The following is a 21880-nucleotide window of genomic DNA, read 5'->3' on the forward strand; positions in this document are numbered from 1 at the left end:
ACTGTTGAACGGTGGGCCATTATCCGTGCACAGCTTTGCAGGAATTCCATGAGTCGCGTAGACGGTCATGCATGCGTTTTTTACGGATGCCGCTGTTAGTTAACGCAGCTTTTAAATCTCGAAAAAAAAACGAGTAGAAATCCACGATGATTAGGTACGACTGGCCATCGTGGTAGAAGATATCACGCCCAACGACTTGCCATGGCAGATTTGGTATCTCGTGGCTCAGCATGGGCAGTCTACTGTTTCTGTGCTTGTACTTTTCGCAAGCTGCACATGACTTAGCTAGAACTGAGATGTAGGCGTTCATGTCGGGCCAAAACAATACCTCTCTGGCTCGCATCTTCATTTTTTCTTCTCCCCCATGTGCGGCGTCTAGCAAGCGGAGAACCTCTGGCCTGTTGGCTGGAGGGATGACTATTTTGTCGCTCCTGAGTAGCAGTCCTTCCTCGACGTGTCGCGGTAGTGCCCATAAGGACGCAGGGCGTGCGGCACTTCGTTCTTTGTTTCCGGCCATTCTGTGCTCGAGTAGGTGCGTAGTTCGGCCATGACAGTGTCTTTGTTGGTTTCGTTCCGAATACTCTCGAGCTGCTGGTTTGACACAGGAAGCGAAGAAATAACGGTTATTTGAAATTCTTCTGTATCATTGCTTAGTTTAGTATAACTTGGAAATCGAGAAAGCGCGTTCGCTAAAAACAGTTCCTTGCCTGGTTTGTAGGTTACTTTGATAGGAAATCTTTGCAAGACCAGCCTCATGCGTTGCAGGCGTATTTGGCATTCACATAGTGGCTTTCTGAATATCGATCTAGAGGTATGTGATCCGACTCGACGATAACCTCACGCTGCCCAAAGATGTAATCTTGAAATTTCGTGCAACCATGAACAATTCCTAGTGTTTCTTTTTGATCTGCGCGTATCATTGCTGTGCTTCTGTTAGCGAACGCGATGAGTAGGTTATCGGTTGCCCTTCCTGCAGAAGAACGGCTCCTACTCCGTGCTGGCTAGCGTCTACTCACAAAGTGGACGGTTTTTCTTGGTAAAAATAGGCTAGGACTGGTGCCTGTGTGAGGGTTGCCCGAAGCTGGCGAAAGCTTTCATCTTGCTGGTCTGTCCAGACCCAGGCGTTGTGCTTTTTCAACAGATTGCGAAGAGGCGCTGACAAGGTGGACATGCTGGGAACAAAACGCGCCACGAAGTTGATCATGCCGACAAAAACTTGAAGTTCCTTACGGTTTTGAGGTGGCTTCACCTGCATGATGTCTTCCACTCTGCCGGTGTCCAGAGACAGGCCTTCTGGAGTTAGAACGTGGCCCATATAGCGGACTCGAGGCTGCAGAAAATTGCACTTTTTCTTATTGAGCTTCAAATTGTGTTCTCTAGATCGTGCAAGAAAGGCTAATAGATTGCTGTCGTATTGCTCTCGCGACTGTCCCCACACCAGGATGTTGTCCATTACAACAGCAACGCCTCTCAAGCCCTCTAGCCCTTGGTGCATCACTCGCTGAAAAACTTCTGGTGCGGACGCGATGACGAAAGGCATGTGCAGGAATCTGTATCGACCATAGGGCGTGCTTATACTACACAGTAGCGAGCTCGGCTCGTCTAGCTTTATCTGCCAGAACCCTGACGATGCATCAAGTGTAGAAAAAAATTTCGCTCCATGCAGTCGCGGTAGAATATCCTCCAGCGTCGGCATATGATAATTCTCTCTGAGAAGCTCCTTGTTTAAGTCTGATGGGTCTAGACATATGCGTACTTTTTCTTTCTTTACTACTACAACCATGTGGCTAGACCAGGAGGTGGGCTCTGTTACCTTTTCGATGACTCGGTCACGCTCCATCTTGTCTAGCTCGGTTCTGACGCGTTCTTGAATGACAATGGCAATTCGTCTTGCCGGTTTCACCGTGCCTCGGGCTTCAGGTTTCAGTTCCATGTGGTAAGAGACGTCTTTGATTTCTCCCAGGCCCTGGAAAACGTCTTCAAATCCTTGTATTAGTTCATCAGCCTTCAAGGTGTCCATGGTGTTTATGCGGCAAATCAGGCCTAAGCGTTCAGCGACTTTGCCACTTATTGTAACAGGAACAGCTTGTTTCACGATAAGGAATAATGCCATCGTAGATTTCGCTGAACTAAGAATCTGAAGCTCAATTTTTTAGTGCCGTTTCCTAATGTCCAAAAAATGACCACAGCGTAGAGCAGCAATCTTGTGCTGGCTGTGTAGTTATGCTTGTGAGCGTAGCTTCCGGCATGGCGCAACAGTTAGTGCCGGTATCAATCTTGCACGAAATCGGGGTCCCTGCGACGTGAATAGTTGCCGACCAAGGGTCATGCTCATCAATAGCATTGACTTGCTGCATTTCAAGGAAATAATGCTCGTCCTCTGCTATCTCGACCTGCTGTATGGTGCGTCCTTGTTCCCTCGGTTTCACTAGTTGTTTGCGACACATCCTCGCGAAGTGATTTCGGCAGCCACACTTATTACAGCGTTTGCCTTGAGCAGGGCACGTCGCCTTTCCGTGTTCTAGGAAACCACAGTTTCGGCAACTGCCGAGATCATCTTTCTTCGTCACAGCACGTATGCTGGCCTCATGTGCTTTACTCACTGCTGCCTCCTGGATTTCGTGCAAACGGGTTTTACCTTCTTCTCTAGCTCTGCACATTTCCACTGTTTTGGCATAGGACAGATTTTCTGACAGAAGTCTTTGCTGAAAATCTTCATCTCTGATTCCCAGGATTATGCGACTACGCAATAGTCTGTCCTCTAGTGCTCCAAATTCGCACTGGTGAGCCAAAACGAAATTCGTTGAATGTTAAGTTCATCGCTGGCTTGTAGTGAGCCTCGAACTTTTCCATGAACTTTTCCTCGTCTTGCTTCTTTGCCTCATCTTCAAAGGTAAAGGTATAGAACGCCCGCCTTGCTTCTTCACCAATTATCACAAGAAATGTCGCGGCCTGAACTTCATTAGGCTGCTGTTTCAATCCTGTCGCCGTAGAAACAGAGTGAACTCACTTTTCCAGGTGATCCAGTTATAGAAAATGTCACCCCTAGTGTCCAGTGGCTTTGGCGGGGGATGAATCGTTGATGCCATACTTGTTTGCTTTGTACGCTCTACTGACGCCGTAGCGGTTGATGCTACTGGGGCCGACATAGGTGAATTCGGCTAGCGAAATGCATTGCCTAACCCGGGTAGTGGTGCTACCACTTCTGACACCATGTAGACGGGCGTGATGCAGGGAACGAAGTCTGTTTATTCTGAACAAGGCCCTGCTTAAATAAGGGGCGATACAAAACATGATATGCGCACTAGGAGCATCAAGTGCGCACGTGTACATGATAATGCGACAATGCGCATGGTTACAGCGAGGAGACGCCATAACGTGTACCGAGAGGTATTCAGAACACGTGGCACACATCTCACATCGAGATCGCGTTGATTGCGTGCCTCCTCTGAATCCCATCTCGTCGTCTGTGCCTGCGTACGCTGCGTTTCCAAGCACTTTAACTAGATGGCACCACCATACTGGCGGAGGCTGGAATCGCGTTGATTGCACACCTCGTCTGAATCGCAGCTCATCGTCTGCGCCAGCGCACACGGTGTTTGCAGGCGCCTTAACTGGATGGCGCCACCATACTGGCGGTGGCTCGTGTCGTCTGCGTCTGCGCGCCTGCCTAAGGCGCGTTTATAGGGCCTTTCTCTGTTTCCTGATAGCAAGCGCTTGCGTGGCTCAGTGGTAAAGTATCCGACTCCCGCGCAGCGGGCCTGCGCTTGATCCCGGCGGAGACCGAGCACTTTTTTTCGCATTTCCCGTGATAGCGGTTACGCGGCGGTAGCGGTGGCACCAACGTGAGCCGAACGGCTATTGGAATGAACACCATAACAGATTACGCTGTAATACGGCTATCGGTCGCGGGCATGGAGGAAGGAAACCCCAGGAGAGGCCCTGGCCAGCACGAGCGTATTGGAGAAGGTGTGGCGGAAGTCACGTGCTGTTTTTCGCAAAGGAGCACTGGGATGCGTACCCCAAATGTCAACGTTGCCATGACAACCGCGCTCCTGAGGCTTTGCTGCTGCTCTCGGTCTCTGAAAAGTGAGATAAGATTTTTCCGCCGGTGTCTTTCCCGCAGCACCTTTTGTTCGCGAGAAAAGCTGACTTTGGGGTTTGGTGCGTAAGCTTGAAAGTTGTGTTTTGGGTCTGTGAGTGTGAGTGTCGGCCAGCAATAGATACACTCAAGCAATCACGGCGCGGGTCTTCGTTGTCTTCTTCAACGTGCCACGGAAAAACACAGGAGCGCGTCTGCTTCACTAAAACTGCTACAGAAGTTTTGTAGGCTTTGTTTTGACGCGCGTCAGGAGCACTCACTTCCGGAGGCTCGTAACAATGCAAGTTCAAAGTTCGCGCCCATCTGTTCCGGCGAGCTGCAGAACCCCTGATTGGAGGTCCAAGGAGAGGTGGCACACCAACATGGCTGCACTTCCGGCTTCAAAAAAGTGACGTCAGGGCCTCTCCTGTTTTGTTTCCTTCCTTCATGGTCGCGGGGCTCTTTTAAAGTTAACCAGCGATATTCACTTGCTCTCCCCAGCTCCAAGGCTGGCATGCCGAAGCTCACTCCATGTGGCCTGGGAGAGCTGGTCAACGGCCAAAACCGATCCCGACGAGAGCGACGCCCTGTGGAGGGATCGCCGATGGGGAAGCAGCGGGCCTGTTGGCATCGCTAAGACTGACCGCAGGAATGTTGCCGATCGGGCACAGGTTGCACGTGAAAGAACTCTCATCGGACTTCCGGACATGTGTGCATGTTTTATTGCGATAGCAATTATATGGACACTTCAACCGGATTTCTGCCGTCGTCAGCCGCGTCGCCGTCGCCGTCGCCGTGAGGTTCCGTATAGATAAAATCTTCGCCGCGCGCCGTATGCCCCAGCGGAAAGCCAGCGCCGGAGGGAGCAGGGGGCGGCACTTCTCTGCCAACAACCCCGCTCGTCGCTCGTCCGCACAGTCTCTTATCTCTCCCACGCGCAAGCAAGGAAGCGGGAAGCCAGCGCCGGAGGGAGCGGGGGGGGGGGGGGCGCACTTCTACTCTGCCAACAACCGCGCTCGTCGCTCGACCACACCGTCTCTTATCTCCACACGGCTCTGACCTTTATGCATTGTGCATTCGCTGCTCAGTTTCTGTTGAAGCGATAGACCGCACGTACCTTCGCCCGCTGCAGCGTATGGGCTTGCTGTCAGCGTTTTGACAGTCGTTGTCTGCAGTCCTTCAGTGTGATCTATTCATGTTTGTTTGTGCGCGCTCGCACCACGCTTGTTCATTCAGTTACTGATAGTCGGGCCACGTTTTCCAACGCACGCTACACATGTAATGCTGCCCGGATCGGCAGTGCAGCGCTACAGGTGTGTCCCTTCGCACGCGTTGCCCACGGGAAGCGCTTCTCATCAACACCACCGTTTCACACGCGCCTTCTCGAGGTCATCGAGTCTCTCTTCATGTCGGTCTACTTACGCCGCAGCACACCTGCTTACTTAATCAGCTCATGTTTACTACAATTCATATTGCTACCAAAGCCGCTCACCTTACATCGTATGACATTGCTGTGTTGCTATCGCATTCATTGCTTCTTCCCTTAGGGCGAAACTGTGACCTTTTTTTTGGCAAAACATACAGCCATGGTACTGGCGCTTGCCGTTTAAAGGCTAGGAGCACAGTATACAGACGTCCGTACTAGGCGCAGTCTTAATAATAATGTTGATGGCATCATATACAGCGTGCATGACACTGGGGAGAAGCAGTAAATGCTGTCAGAAACGACAGCTTGACAGAACCACATGCCCCCGCATATTGAGTGCAGTGCATCAGGAACAGAACAATATGTCTTTCTATTAGAAATAACAGTAAGGCATCTTTAGCATATAGTAATAATAATAATAATAATAATAATAATAATAATAATAATCAGCACATTCTTTATACAAACATTCACGTCACAGTTATATATACATATCCAGCCCACATAAGCAACATTGCTTCTGAGTGTGCGAGGCTTGGCACTCGGCATACGTGTGCACAACGAATAATCATTAACAAAAAATGTGTTGAACCTAAGAAATAACATTTGAACATTAAAAAGACTGCTTACCGTGATATTGAAAAGGCGTACACATGCTATGTCTACCAGGTACGTATAAAAGATATGCATTGAGAGCAAAGATAACTTCACAATCAGATCAGCAACCGCGGGTTGCGGTAGGTAACGAAATGCGAAAAAGGTACACATATAGCGGCGTTCTGAAAGTGCTCCGTCCTCTGTGTACTTGCTGAGAAATTTGTTGAGAAAAATTTGTAACAAATTTGGACATTGCATATCACCATGTCCTCAACAATGATTTGATTTGTTAAAAGTTCTTCAGACCTGAGCAATCCTTAAAATTATTCCACTTTGCCGGCGCGTACAAAGCACAGGTCATCTTGCCATAGTTTGTGTACACGCGAGGCGCCACGTATTTTTTACATGACGTAAGCAGCTAGATTTCACGCTCAAGTTTTTGCAATTAGCAGGAAAAATCATTCATACCAAGGGCGCCAAACAGAACTTGTTGCCCGACAAACAACATGTCAGACCAGTACGTGCTCGACAAGGCATCCTCCCCACGACCAAGTATGCCGTGAGAGAGGCTGAAGGCATTTTTTTAGGATGCGGCTAATTATCTCATGTCTTCTAGACGAAGGCAAAGCCGTAAATTCTAATTTTGTGCCGTATTATTGGTTCGCCAAGTGATTTGCAAATCATGGGCGCTATAACGTAAAATGATTTCAAACTGTTTTGATTCCAATTTCTACAATCAGCCTCCGCGATTGGTCAAAACATTTTCGGACCACTCCCAACTTCGCCTGTCTGTCACGCGACGTCACGAAAACCGCGATAGCTCCCCATATGATATAACGTGCACACACTGATTCATCATCATCATCAGCCTATATTTTATGTCCACTGCAGGACGAAGGCCTCTGCCTGCGATCTCAAATTACCCCTGTCTTGCGCTAGCGTATTCCAACTTGCGCCTGCAAATTTCCTAACTTCATCATCCCATATGGTTTTCTGCCAACCTCGACTGCGCTCCCCTTCTCTTGGTATCCATTCTGTAACCCTAATGGTCCATCGGTTATCCATCCTACGCATTACATGGCCTGCCCAGCTCCATTTCTTCCGCTTAATGTCAACTAGAATATCGGCTATCCCCGTTGGTTCTCTGATCCACACCGCTCTCTTTCTGTTTGTGCTGTCACACTGATTATGTATGATTAAACCACACAAAACAAAAATAATCATTCCTGATTCAACGCCTTTTCCCCATTAGCCCTCTGCTATTGGTCCAATGTTTTCTGACTACGCCCACTTCGCCTGTCTGTCACGCGACGTCACAAAACCGCGAAAACTCAGCACGTCAAAGTGACGTGTACGCGAAAAAAAATGCATTAATATGCCGAACAAATCTGAATTTTTTTCTGAATAGCCACAGACTGCCCCGTTCCGAAAGGAATAGAAGATGGCTGCCTGCCGATCGCTCAGGCCCTCGCTACTCGCACCTGCCGTTGAGCATGTATAGTTTTTCGCATGATAAACCTTTTTGCGTGGCAGTAAAACGTTATCGAGCCCTTTCGGCATGCATGCGACATCGCTCTGCCAACTCTTCCTTGCTGAGGATCCGTTTTAGTGGCATTCTTATCCTTCGGTTGCACGCAGCTGCGAATTTCGACCAACCACCGCAAGCTAAGTAAGGCGAAGCGGACCAATCGGAGAAGCCGGCACCACCCTCTTCATGCGGTTATCTATTTTCACTGTGCTGGCTCGGCCCCTTCGAAACCCCCTCCACAAGAGCATGCTCCTCGCCTCTTGTCAGCCAATTAGATAAGAAAAACGGCTGAGTGTAGACAATATTATTGGCTTTTGAAAGCGAACAAAGGTGACCTCCTTTAAAGAGGAGAGTGTGTGATTGGGTTGTTCAGACAGCGCTGCGGGTCAACGCCCGATGCTTGCGTCGGTGGTTACGTAAATTTGACGTCAGGAGTTTGGAATCAAAACAGTTTGGAATCATTTTACGTTATAGCGCCTCATTTTACAAACAGCTCCAGTACACGAAGATTTTAAGGCATATAAATGAGCACACACTGCACGTAAGCGCTCATGGTCATTAAAACCTTCTAACAGGCCTATAATAATTTGTCCTGCACGGAAACCAAATTGTGCGGCGAAATAAGGCTAATCTTTTCACGAAATGATACTGTATCAACATGCACTATTTTTTCCAGTATGCCTACCAAATTCCAAATATTTTGAATTGAACAGTAATTCTCGCAAAGATTTCTCGATCTTTGCTTATAAAAAAGGTCTTAAAATGCTAAAATTGATGTTTTGATGTGTCTGGCCGGTATTTATTGTATCGGTTAGGATGTAAAACTCTGCTGCTTTGATAACATCGAAATTCATATTTTCGTAGCGACTTTCGCAAACCCCCGGAGATTCTGTTAAGCTCATCGATAGTATTGCATCTCATAATGCGACGTTAGCTAGAGTAGACAAAAAGCGAACTGAATGTTAGATAGCACCATGTTGTTTCAGAGATGTGCTGGTGTGCGCCCATTTGTCACAATGTTTACTGACTGAATAAAGTGGTTGTTAAAATCATTGGCTATCTTGACGGCAGATAACTGCGGAAAAGCATCCAAAGGACACTGAACATGTCAGTCTGGATGAATAGGAACCATCTTTGAGAAGAAGTTCTGTTACAGGTAACTTCATTTATGACTCAAGATAAAGAACAAATTTCTGATGCCAGGTATTGTAAACAGCTGAGTAAAGACTACATCATTAAGAACATTTGTGACATTTTATCTGCCATTAGAATGGTTTTTAACGTATTGTAATCTCGTTTTTCTGCTATTAGTATTTGGGAAAACATTTTCAGCTACAACTTTATTGTTATCCATAGTTTTGCTTGATTTATTTTTACTGCTGATGCGCCGGAAGAAATAATGATGTTTGCCATAGTAGGAATACGTCTTTCCATTTTGCTGGCAATTTAAACACCGTGTACTATGTTGTGCATTGCGGAATTGTACAGTTTGGGCGCACGAGTGAAATGCGCAAAGCAGTGCTGGGTGTGGCGCGCCTTTTACCCAAGTCATCCTGGCGTCAATTAAGCACCTCGTAGTACGTAGGCATGTTATTTATTCACATTTTCCTCGTAACCTATGTTCACATAGCTCTGTTACCAGAAAACACTACATTTGTGCAAGTTTGAGCAAGTTATTCGGTCAGCATTCCGACAACTAAAACTGTCTTTAATTGAAGTGAATTTGACAGTTCCGTAATTTTGCGTTCTGCAGGCATTAATAAAATAAGTCGTTTTTAGAATACATAATTTAGAGCAAAGTATTTCCTTATTCGCCGGGAACATGCCTTAAAATGAGGATTACCGTGAAAAGAAGAACACGGGCGGCAACTGCTAGTTGCTGACGTTAGTTGCACTTTCAGAATGCGGGATCCAATTGGAAGTATTAAATAGAAAATATTCGAGGAAGTTTTGTTTTTCTAGCTCCTTCCAAGAAAATTGAAAATTAAGTAAGCCTTCCTGCTGCCGCCTGTCATGAGTTAGTGGCGGAACGAATGACGCCAATTTTATATTAAAAACAAAAATACTTTTCTCTAGCAGCATCCAATATATCCAGGCAGGTATTTGCGGAGAAGTATTGGAAAATGTTTTTTTTTTCGTGAATTGTTTCATCAGTGCATCAGGTCGGAGCCTTGCGTAATGGGGCGCCTAGCAAACGGATAAATACGGGAAACGTGATGGCGAATAGACGACATTTTGATGAAAAGCTGTTTGGAAAGACCTTGCTTTATATTCAAGTGAAAGAAATAAAAAAATAGGATGCAGGAATGTTGGACGTCTGGCGGATAGGTGTAGAAGAAACGAGAAAATATAAAGAGGAATACAAATATCGAACGAAGTGGTGGGACGCAGTGGCCACAGCAACACGTAAGTAGACTGCGTGCCTACGCTGCGTGCAAGACATCTGTAGCCAGGCGAATTTGCTTTAGAGCTTGGTCGTCCAAAGCCTATTACATAACTCCGCAATTTTCTCGCTCCTATTCCTGGTAAGAAAGTTTGAAATGGCTAACAGCAGAAATGTATGTTATGTCTGAATTATTTTGACAATATTAGTAACCAATTGTCATCGCCAATGAGACTATTTGCAGACAAAATTCCAAGCATAATAGGCATTTTCATTTTTAATAATGGTTTATGAGCTCACTGAGACAGGTGCTTGAGTTTTATCCCCATTAATTTGGCGGGCACAGTTTAAGTTTACTTCTCCATATTGTTTTTTTAAGTTGACGACGTGGCCTGACAACATGGCGACAATGGCGAAGCAATGAGGCTGAACGGACGCCGTAAGCCCACTTAATTACTGCTCCCTCTCTACAAACATTTCTCCTTCTCTCTTCCCAGACTGTTCGTTCATTCTTTCTGCTTCGCGGCTATCAATCAAGGGCGGCTTACTTTCTTACCAAATGTTAATTTAAATCAAAATTTCATGAATGATTTGGGATTATTCCCAAAACCTTGAATGTTGCGATTCTGTGCATAAACAAAATGTAAATTTAAACCAAGGTTTACTTAAGGCCACGAATTCAACTTCCTGCAAGTTTGTCGTATTCGAGCACCCACGGTGCCTAGTACTGTCGAAAAGATATCTCTGTTTACTTCTGCTTTAAAGTTTGTGCTACGGATCACGGGCAAGATTTACAAGATCTATATTCATAAGCTTTGTGAGGTTAAATATTTTTTTCCTTACATTGGTCCCATCGTGCACTTGAAGATGCTATCTTCTACGGCTGACTTCTGTAGTGTAATTGCGCTCGTATATTATAATATCAAATTCTGTGTTTTCTGAAACCCACCGCCCCTACTTTTTATTTAAATATTTCATGTATTTGGTAGTAGCACTTCGTAAACAGATGCCCGTCGTGTAGGTCCGTAAAATCTTCTTATGCATACAGGGTTCTCTACCTCAAAGGAGAATCCGAGGTAGCGCTACAATAACAAGGAAAGCCACAAGAACAACACACGGCACTGAGTTAAAAATTGTTTATTTGGAGTGATATACATTTCACCTGTGCACATGGCGCGCGATGAGAGACAAACTAGCCCGAAATACCAGCTTCGACGTCTTTAAGGGAAACAGGTGAAAAGTATACCAGCCAACTTAACTCAAGTATTTGTTCTGCCTTGTGCGTAACTGTGCCTAATGCGACCCTTAATATAAATATCAGTAAAGAAAATTTACTTCACCGTACTTCCAGAAAAACTTAGGTTGTTCTGAGCCATCGAATAGAATGACCTTTTTCGTTAAAATCTTTATAAAATTTTGCGCTTACGGCTGTTTTGTTTCTGCTAAAATATCGTTGGTATTTCGTGTCACTGCTGCCGATCTTTTACTATAACACATATCACTAATACTTCCTGGTTAAATTAAAACGGCTAATCTTTTCTATTTGGGCTAGCGCGTTTGCATCCGTAATCAGCTGTGTTAAAACATGTATAATTATATTGCATGTCCATCTGCAACTTGCAAGCACAAAATCATTTTTTCTCGAATATCGCTTCTCACTCGACACCTCAAGATGATATCCCCGAGTCTGCCAACTTCCATAAGTTAATATCCAACAGAGAAAAAGGCTTGCAGTGCATGCGTCTTTGTCTGAATTTATGACTCTGTTGCTTTCAGGTACTTTCTTTAAAAGTTTCACTCAAGTTACCAACTCGACGTTTCAATCTTGCTGACGATGGCTGCTGCTGTTGTTGTTGTTGTCTTGACAAACTTCCCAAACCCTGAGCAGCATTCGTATGACGAATCGGCTTATATTTAGCCCACTTTAACGTACACTTACTGATGTGCCTGTGGCTGGCTATGGTTTGTACAGAATTACCCAGTTAAATAACACACGATACATAGATAACCTTAGTTCAAGGAGTACCCGCCTTCAAGCTCATAATTGCTTTATTAAAGCGAAGCTTTGTATGCTTTCTTCGCCGGAGTTTCGCGGGTCTGCTGGCATGGATGGCTCCTCGCAGATTAAAGTAAACCGAACTTGCAGATATTACAGTTGTGGGTAGACTGACTCTGGGGGCAGTGTCATAGAAAAGTGAACCTCTCTCGGAGAGAGTAACACGCTGCTGCCTTGGTCACGTGGTGGAAGTCACCGTCGTTTTTACGGGCAGGTCCTTATTCGCTATGCTAAAAAACACTGTCCAGAAAATGAGCATTATACACAATTTATTCACACGCTGCACGAAAGCTTAGCTTCACATAGTTTTGTAAATGTCATTTACTTTTTAGCGCACGAAAAGAGACGAGAGACAGAGATACGACGCGCACACAGCGCTAACTTCCATTAATTGTTTTTATTCTTACAAGCGGTACATTATATATATATTGTAATGAAGAAGAACGCCTGGACTTAGGCAGCAGGATTGCCAACACCATCGCGTGCCGCAGAAGCTCGAGCTTAGAGATTATGCTCGGTGGAACGCTCGACCCGTCATCGGCCTTTCGTCCCATAAACCTCCTTTATAATTCGTGGAGGTGCTACGTACACCTCAACTCTACCATTCTGGAACTCCGCACTCGGACGATAACTTCCACCATGCCAGACGCCGAACCACATACGCTCCCGTCACCGCCCGTTCTCTCCGCTGGGGCTGTCCGTCAGCGGGATCCTACCATCTTCAGCGGGGCCTACAACAACGACGTTGAAGATTGGCTTGCGTCCTACGAGCGGGTAAGCGCTCATAACAAATGGGACCACTCGACCAAGCTAACCAGCGTCGCTTTCTATCTCGCGGGCGTGGCCCATCTCTGGTTCAGGAACCATGAGACGGATTTCCGAACGTGGTCTGCATTCAAAACAGCCTTTACAGAAGTATTTGACCGTCCCGCCGTCCGCAAACTTCGAGCTGAGCAGCGCTTGCGCACACGCGCGCAGGCAACTGGTGAAACATTCACCAGTTACATCGAATACGTTGTCGATTTGTGGAAACGCGTCAATGCCACTATGTCAGAAGTGGACCGAATTAAGCACATCATGAAAGGCATTGATGATGATGCTTTCCAAATGCTCCTGGCCAAGAGCCCGAACAGTGTTGCCGACGTTATTACCCTCTGTCAGAGCTACGACGAGCTACGCAAGCAGCGAGGTTTGACGAGGCCTTCTCCTGCAACCGATGCGTCTGTCTCCAGTGTGGTCATTGGTTCCGACCAGGCGTCGCTGCTCACGCAGATCAAAGCCTTTGTCCGCGAAGAAGTCGCACGACAGTTGTCCCTGGTATCCTTCACGCAGGTGCCTGCCAGTCCATTGCCTTCCACTCTGCGCAACGTTATTCAAGGGGAAGTCGCTGAAGCACTGCCGGTTGCGCCCCAGCAGCCGCTTGTGGCCGCCCCGCTCACTTATGCTGCGGTAGCTGCCAGTCCACGCCACGAGCCGGTACCACCTTTTCAGCAGCCGATGCGTCGTCCTTCTCCTCCCGTCTCTTGGGTCGGCGCTCCTGTTGCCAACCCGTGGCACACGCACGACAATCGGCCTATATGCTTCGCATGTAGATATCCCGGACACGTCGCAAAATTCTGCCGCCGCGTACAAACAATCGGCAATGATCTACAGGCGCCTCGTTACCCGGTCGAGTCCAATGCTGACTACACTCCATCCGACCCACCGCCAACTCGTACTCCGATTGATCGTCCTCGTTTCGAACATCACCCCCACTGAACACAAGACGTTTTGTAGCCGTCTTGGACCAGCCAAAATGAACTAGAACGTCTACAACTATTCAAGACGGCTACAAGACGTCTTTATATGTACGTAATGAAGACGTCTTGCGAAGATGGCTTGAAGGCGTCTTGTTAAGTTGTTTTAAGCTATCATCTTGCTAAGACGGCTAGAAAACGTTTTGTAAAAACGTCTGGAAGATATCTGTGCGGATCCTTATCCAGATATATGTATAAAATATGCATTTCAGTTCTTTCCGCAGCTTTATACGGTTGTTAGATATCTAGCACCCATACTGGTCACACAGCCGGTACTTAAAAACGTGCACATGCACTGCCTTTCTTTTGGTCTGTCATTTTACCATCCTGTAAGGTGTACATTTACATTAGCTGCACATGTGTCGTTGCACTGTAGGTCCAGTCGTAGCGTCTATACGTATTTCATGAAGAAAAAAAAACATGATGCAAACGTAAAAAAAAATATGCTAGATTCAAGGCAGCATACATGCAAGACCCAAGGCCTTTAACCACGTTAATTGAGAAAACAGAAAAAGTGAAAAATAAGTCCAACGGTTGTACGTGCCTAAACTATCAAGCATACCGTAGGTGGAGACTCCGGATTAATTCTGACCACCTGGGATCTTTAAGATACACATCAATCTAAGTACACGATCGTTGTTGGGTTTCGATCCTATCGTACCCGCGATCTCGAGCTCAGGAGCGCGATGCTATAGCCACTTAGCTACCGTGGCGGGTAACGGAAAACGTGTGCCTACGCTGAGCAGCTACGCAAATTTAGTGTGAGCGTTAATTTCAGATAGATGAATAGGTGAGTCCGATTATATATTTTTGTGGCAGAAGATCGCTCGAGTTATTACCTGCGCGGTTTTCTGCAGGCGGTCGCAATCGGCGTTTTTCGCACGATGCTAGTTCAACCTCCACGCCAGCGCGTTATTTGACAGTTTTTCGCTCCTACCGAAATCTGCACATTGAGCTGCATCACAATTCCGCTGTCAGCTGTTCAATCATGTAGTAAAAACTATAGTATCGCAAGTTCATCAATTCCTTATAACGCTTTTCACCGTCGTGTACTCCGAAGTTGTGAGACTGAATCGTTCATTTCATCGCTCTTTCAAATTAAATACCTATATACGCTCAAAAGCTATAGCTAAAATTGGCGGTATAAATAATTATGTGTACATTGGGGGGAGAGCAGTATAGCGTGGCATTTCACCTAGACGTGTTTCTTTTGCCCAATTATTTGCAACCACAGCACGGCGATTTTAGAAGTGCACCACATATTATAGTAAGCGTTCCTGGAATTTTAATACTGCAAAGTTTATTTGCGACCTCTTTGAAATGTTTTGAATGACCCTACTTTGTATATTTACTTGGAATATTTGTCACATACATAGAAGCGCTAAGTTAACCAATTGGTAACAATATGTAACAAGACCGATATTGCAGTTACCAGGCCCGAGCACGGTTGGTCCGCAGCTCATGATCAGTGCAGCCATATACAGCCGATGCGTGGCGGGGGTATTATGCAAGCGTCTACCAAGATCGGAGCGCTTAAAGCGGGCAAGCTGGCTTTAGCAATAAGTTTGCAGTCCACGCGTACTTATCACAACGCTTACAAGGACATTGCAAAAAAGGCACATTCGATAATTAGCGGTATCTTTCAGAGCCGCGTATACTGCATCTATTTTGTCTGCTTTGGACGTGTTATTAGGTGCACATTACAAAATTGCGATATCGTTTAGTATTGCTATGTCGCAGAGTTGTAAACGTGATGCTTTCCAATTTTCGAGACTCTTTCGAAAGACAGCGCCGACATTAAATCAACATCTGCTTCCAGCCCATAAATTATTTTACATTTTATTTTAAATGCTAGAAACGTCATCGAAATCGGTGTAGCGATTGCCGAGAATGTCGATTTCACCATTCCTAAGTATCCGGAGCTAACGCTGCAAGCATTCCGCATTTCAGTGCGAGCGCTCTGCTCGAGCGCGTTTCCGGAGTTTCCTTTCTCCGTGCAAACGAAAGGCTAACGGCGCCGCGACTGGCAGACATGGAAGGAGGAAGAGATTGGAATTTTCTACCTCCCCCATGCCCGGCGGCCCTGGCTGCATAGCGCCTCTTCCTCTTCACAACCACTCTCTCTCGGCGCCTCCAACTATCACGTGACGAAAGCCGTGAGCGAGGGCGTTGGTTTGGTCGCGTGAGCTCAACCTCCTTTTGCCGTTCTCTCTTGCGACCGTCCTTTCAATCTTTTCCGTTTCACATTTTTTTCACGGCGGGAAGCGGCGCCGGTTGTTCGGGCAAGTCGGTTCGCGCCTGTTTTCGACTTTGAAAACTGGCCGAGCGTGCCGCATTTGTGTGGCATTTTGTGTCTTCGATGCGTTAACCAAGGACCCTTGCTGACCCTCGGAGTACGCGGCGTCGCTTCTTTGACTCGGAAAGCGGATCCTGCCTCGTCGATACGGAAAAAAAAAGAAAAGAAAAAAAAGTGAGTACCGCACGAAAGTGCCTTATTTCTGAGAATTGTTACCCCCAAATGCCCTTTGTATGGGCATGTCACGTTTGCGCGACGCGCTCGAAAAGTATACTGTGAGCTTGCCGCCGTCTTAAATTAAGCGTTGATACATGTTTGTCACAGATAAAATAATGCTTGCTTTTTCCACATTGTGAATAACTATTTTATGACGCGTTTTCGTGTTTTTCTCGATGATCCTTATAACGTGCGAGATGTAGCGCTGCACTGACAAATTTAATTCCTAATTATATTGCAGTCATCCATAGTCCGTGGAATGCGTTCGGGACAGTTAGTGACCCTGTGGGGGTGAAATGCTAAAACACCCGTGTACTTAGATTTAGGTACGCGCTAAGGAATCCCAGGTGGTCCAAATTATTCCGGAATCCCTCACTTTGGCGTGCCTCATAATGCAGATAGTGGTTTTGGCGCGTATAAGCCCCATAATTTTTGAACCTTAAGGAGAGTTAATTACTCTTGACAGGCTTATCACAGCTGCTGCTGTACGCATGCCGAAACTTTAGGGCTTCAACTAGTGTCGCTCGTTTGGCGATACAGAACTACGCTGTTTGCTCTTCCAGTGGCCCACCATTCCCGCATTAATATTGTTGGCGATCACGAACGCGATCAGGAAAACTTGCGTAGCCGACATGATTTGTTTGGCATGTTTATTGTTATTCAATTCATGGTTGACGCGGTAGCGTCGTTCAAAAAATATTTTGCCTCGAATCTTGATCCCCATTGTTCTCGCGTAAAATCGCGCGCTTGCTGTGGCGTGTTACTGCGCTTATTTGCAACGTGTTGTGTTTCAACTCGCATTGTACTGGTTGCGTGTGACTCACCTGTTTTATTCTTTTCATTTGCGTTTAGTGACGGTGATGTAACTGTGTACTGCGCATTTGGTCGAGCTACACTCACCCACGCTTCGAATCAATTGATTGCTGGTAGGCATTTCTAAAATATTGCGATCTTTGTGGGTGCCTGCTCATGGATGGAGACTCGGGAACACGCCGCTTTGCGCATAATTTTCTTTCGCGCTATCAATTTAACCCATAAATTGTGCATGGCTTAAATTCGCATCGGCGTTCCTACCGCAAGTCATAATCTGAATATGCTAAATCTCGCGGGCTGAAAACGAAACGTTAGGTGAACTCGTAACTAAAATTCATTAAAATCTGGGGCTTTACATGCCGGAAGCTTGATATGATTATGAAGCACGCCTTAGTAGGGGACTTCGGATGAGTTTTTACCACCTGTGGCTCTCTAGCGTGCACCCAATGCACAGCACACGTACATTTTTGCATTTCGCCCCATTCTAATGCGGCCGCCGCAGACGGCATTTGCGCACCTTCAGCATGCCCCATATCTTGTTTCCTTGTTTGTTTCTCTGGTTAAAGAAATATCGCCAGGCCATCTACGCGTTTCCACGCTGTTGTGTTCTTCTTTCGGGAGTTTTACGAGCCAAAACCATTTAGCCGACTAAGCCACCGCGGCGGGTCACGCTGTTGTGAATTGTTGCTTTGTTTGTTGTTTACCCGTTATTTTATCAGAGCTTTATGGGATCGCTGAACGCACTTCTCTGGAAGGGAAGGGAAATTGAAATTTTAGTGTTGTTACGAACGTTTAGCATAGCGCTATATATCGCTTTATACCGTTGCCGCGACGTTCTCAGGCACAAGTCTGGTTGGCGCATGCTCGCTAAGCTGCGCCAGTTGTACGCGTGGCGTGCTTTTTAGGCAATGCAAGCAAACCAACCGGTAGCTGGTGGATACGGTAGCGGCAATACTAGAACGGCATATGATAAATGCTTGTTCATTTAATGTTCCAGTGGGAACCCGTGAGGTAACTGGATAATTAAATAAATTGAGGTATATGTACCTACTCGCCCGTAGCGTCAACCGTTGAGCAAAATCAGACACTTGCAGCGTTCTGTCAGCAAGCTGAAGCGCTGGAAAACAGAACGATGCATGAGAGAGTGGTTTCCTGTGATCCACATAACGATGAGCTTGTGTTATCGCAAGACTAATTATTTGCAACGCTGAAAAGGTCATTTCTTATTCCTCTTGTGCCCTAGACATGCGGAAATATAGTCTACAAGTCAGGCCGCCTTATTGTTCCAGAGCGGATTATGTGTCCATATACGTGGTGTCTTTTTTTTAGCTGTACCATGTTTTTTTAAATTGCCTGTGGCAGATAGCACAATTATAAATCTTGATCAAAATTACTCGATAAGGCGGCCATTACGTTACGAGAAACCAATATGCTTTCCGAATAATTTACTTAATTGCGCTAATAAACAAACTACTTTGCAGCACATATTTTAATCGACGAATTGTAGCTAGTGGGTATGCAATGCATATCGACTTAGACCGAGATTTGAGGACTACGCTAGTTTCAATATGATAATTTTGAATGTGTCCACCTAAATGCATTGGCGTTCCAGTTAGTGTGTGCTTCGATGTATGAAACAGTGTTTTCTCAAAAATTAAGGAAAAAACTGCATTTTTACTGCAAGTTTGATACCGCATATCTCGAAACCGCTGCCATCCTCAGAATTTGTTCCAAGTCGATATGCCTGGCATAATCACTAGCTACAATTAAAATATGTGCAGTGAGGAAATTAATAAAGTTAATTAGTGTAACTGTAAATTGTGCAATTAAACGTTTTGATTTTTCGTAGAATAGGCCACCTCATCGAGTAATTTAGAACAATTTGGACAGCACAATTCTGCTGTTTGCCACATGTTCTTAAAATTGTAGAATGTCAACCATGTAGAATGACAACATACCGTATGTTCTCATTCTACAAGGCTTTTTTTTTTTTTTAGACTGAACCAAATTAAAAAAAAAACATTGCATGTGGCAGATAGCACTTGGGCAAGCGCAATGGTCCATGTCATATCACATGCTTCAAACCATTTCGTTATTAAGCTGCTTGCTGTGTAACAAAGAGAGAGAGAAAAAGAATTATTCTTTATTGAGATGCTGGAGATGTTAGCCTGGCTATTCGCCTGACATGCTCTTCCAGGCGCCTAATAACGTAATGGTTTGAAGTAGTGATATGACTAGCCCATGGCGCTTGTCATGTAATTGTCATTTTAATTGAGTATGCTGTTACCGGTAAGCTGAACCAACCGCTGAGTAGGTTGAGTTTACCACTGAGGCGAGGATGACAGAAGGTGAATACGTCATTATGGCCTCAGTAATGACAGAACAAGATGTTGGCCTTCAGAATAACACACGGATGTAATGTCCTATCGTTTGCGCCTTTAAATAAATAAATTCTAAGTGTGACCTGTATGTGTGGCATATCTATTTTTGTGTCCTCATTAACTCATAGTTTGGACCGAAATTTTTTTATGCTGCTTCACTTGGTTCTTGACAAATCTATCTTTCCTAATTTAAACCACAAGAATGATTAATACGTAGAATTTTGCCGTCTTCAGTTTTTCTGCTCACATTGACTTCCATACTTCGCAAAAGCTAGGATAATAAATTCAAATTCGGTGCTGCATCTGGCTAATGCTTTCTCTTGGTTCTGGAGTTCATGTTACAAGAAAAAAAACAAAAAAAAAAAAACAGAGGACGCCGATCAAAAAGTGGTAATAAGAATTGGACGCATGGAAGCCTTGTTCACAACACGAACTGCTCGAAACGACGACATTCTGCGTATGCAGGCGGGATATTGCCATCGTTGCGATACAGCGTTTTTCTGTAGTTTTTTTTTTTTGTAGTCTGGATAGCAAGGGATTCCAGAAACTCCCTTCAAATCCACTTTCCTTAGCAATGATAGAACCTTGACTCGTCGGTGGCATATTCAGCCTGCCACGTGTTCCGCAAGTGCAATTCAAACGACATTGTTTCTTCACTTCTGATTCATTTCTAATTGATATCTTTGACATAGATTTCATGCTTCAAGCACTTTCAGAATGACTGCTTTCGCTGATGTAAAGATAGTCGTGATTCGCGCAGGCTGTTCTGTATACAATGCTTGGAACATATCTTCTGAATCTTCACATCTGCCTGTTCATGCTGCAACTATAGTGGGCCTAAACGTGGGACATTGACTTCATAGGGTTTCAGAACAATTGCGATGGCCTTGCTCACTCAAGGGACATAGGCGAGGGTAGTGCGAGCTCGAGGGCGCGTGTGACCGGCAATGTGGCAGGCCTCAACGATATTTCGTCGAACGAATGAACATTTCCGGTTATGCGCACTCGGACGTAATCTCTGCAAGTCGTTGTCAGAAATCTGGTCGCCAGGATTAAAGCAAAAATTTTACAGCGATCCCGGCAAATTTGCTCTAAATCAGGACGCTCAGGGCAGTGGCGTATCAGGTGGGTGTGGGTGACCGGGCTACCGCCCCCCCCCCCCCTCTCCAAATATGGCTTTTTTTTTTTTACGGTCTGCGCCCTGCTCCCTTTTGTGCCTGGCACGTCGCCTATTAAGAAAGGCGCGTACCCTTCGAACGTGCGGCTATTATGGGCATTCGCGTCTCAACGCTTCTCCGACGCCTGGGAACTTAAAAGAACGAAGCACCGCAGTCAGGACGATCGCGATGCATTAGCTCCCCCACCCCCACCCTCGAAAAAAAATATCCGGGCTAAGCGCCTGGCTCAAATTACGTCGCGAACATTCTGAGTGCGGTTACCCCGGAAGTGTTTCATTCGTTGCGTATAACATCGTTCAAGTTGACCAGTGACCTCGCTTGGCCGCGCGTCCTTGAGTCGACGCTGCCATTCAACATGTCCCCAAAAGGAGGCCTTGTCACGTGTTCTGAAAACCTGTGACGCGCGGCGCATATATGTTCCTGCCTGCACGTTTCATCATGAACTGGTACATGTGGACACGGTGTAGAATTGTTTTTGGGCGCAAACTGCTACTACGTTTAAATCAACAAAAGATGCAATTTCAAAAAAGGGCTTGCAGCATGTGTATGATTTGAAAACGAAAAATGTCGCTTGCGACGTAGTTGCGGAGGACGTGGCAGCCTCCAACCTGGCACTGGCCTTCTTGGACAAGGCTGTTGTTATCGCCAAGAATCCGGATTTCACGGTATATCTCGGGGGCTTGCTACCGAGGCTACAGATAAGGCCGAATCGCAGCGATGGCATTATTGCATCTGCGTACGGAAGATACCTAGGTCGGATTTCTAACAGTTACTGTTTGCGAACAAGGCTGCGGTATAACTGAGTGGGAAGCCTTCAGTCATATGCAATAAAATATTTTTATAGCGAAGTTGAAGGAGGAGCCAAAATTACGTCACTATATTCATTACTGCCGTTCACTGCAATATATGCGCAATGTCGCGCACAAGTTTGAACTTGTACAGAAGAAAACGGCTTTTCGGCCAGCAGAAGTACTACATGGCCACGTGCTCGCTGAACTTCTAATAAAACAGCAAAGGAAACTTCGGCGTCCTTAACACACCACTTAGCATCTGTCACGATTGCCTTTACGATAGCTGCCTTCTGTTTCAATGTGATGATCTTTCGTTACCGCTTTTAGTTGGGTCGTCT

The sequence above is a fragment of the Dermacentor silvarum genome, chromosome 7 (assembly GCF_013339745.2).
Source record: "Dermacentor silvarum isolate Dsil-2018 chromosome 7, BIME_Dsil_1.4, whole genome shotgun sequence".
NCBI classification, from domain to species: Eukaryota; Metazoa; Arthropoda; class Arachnida; order Ixodida; family Ixodidae; genus Dermacentor; species Dermacentor silvarum.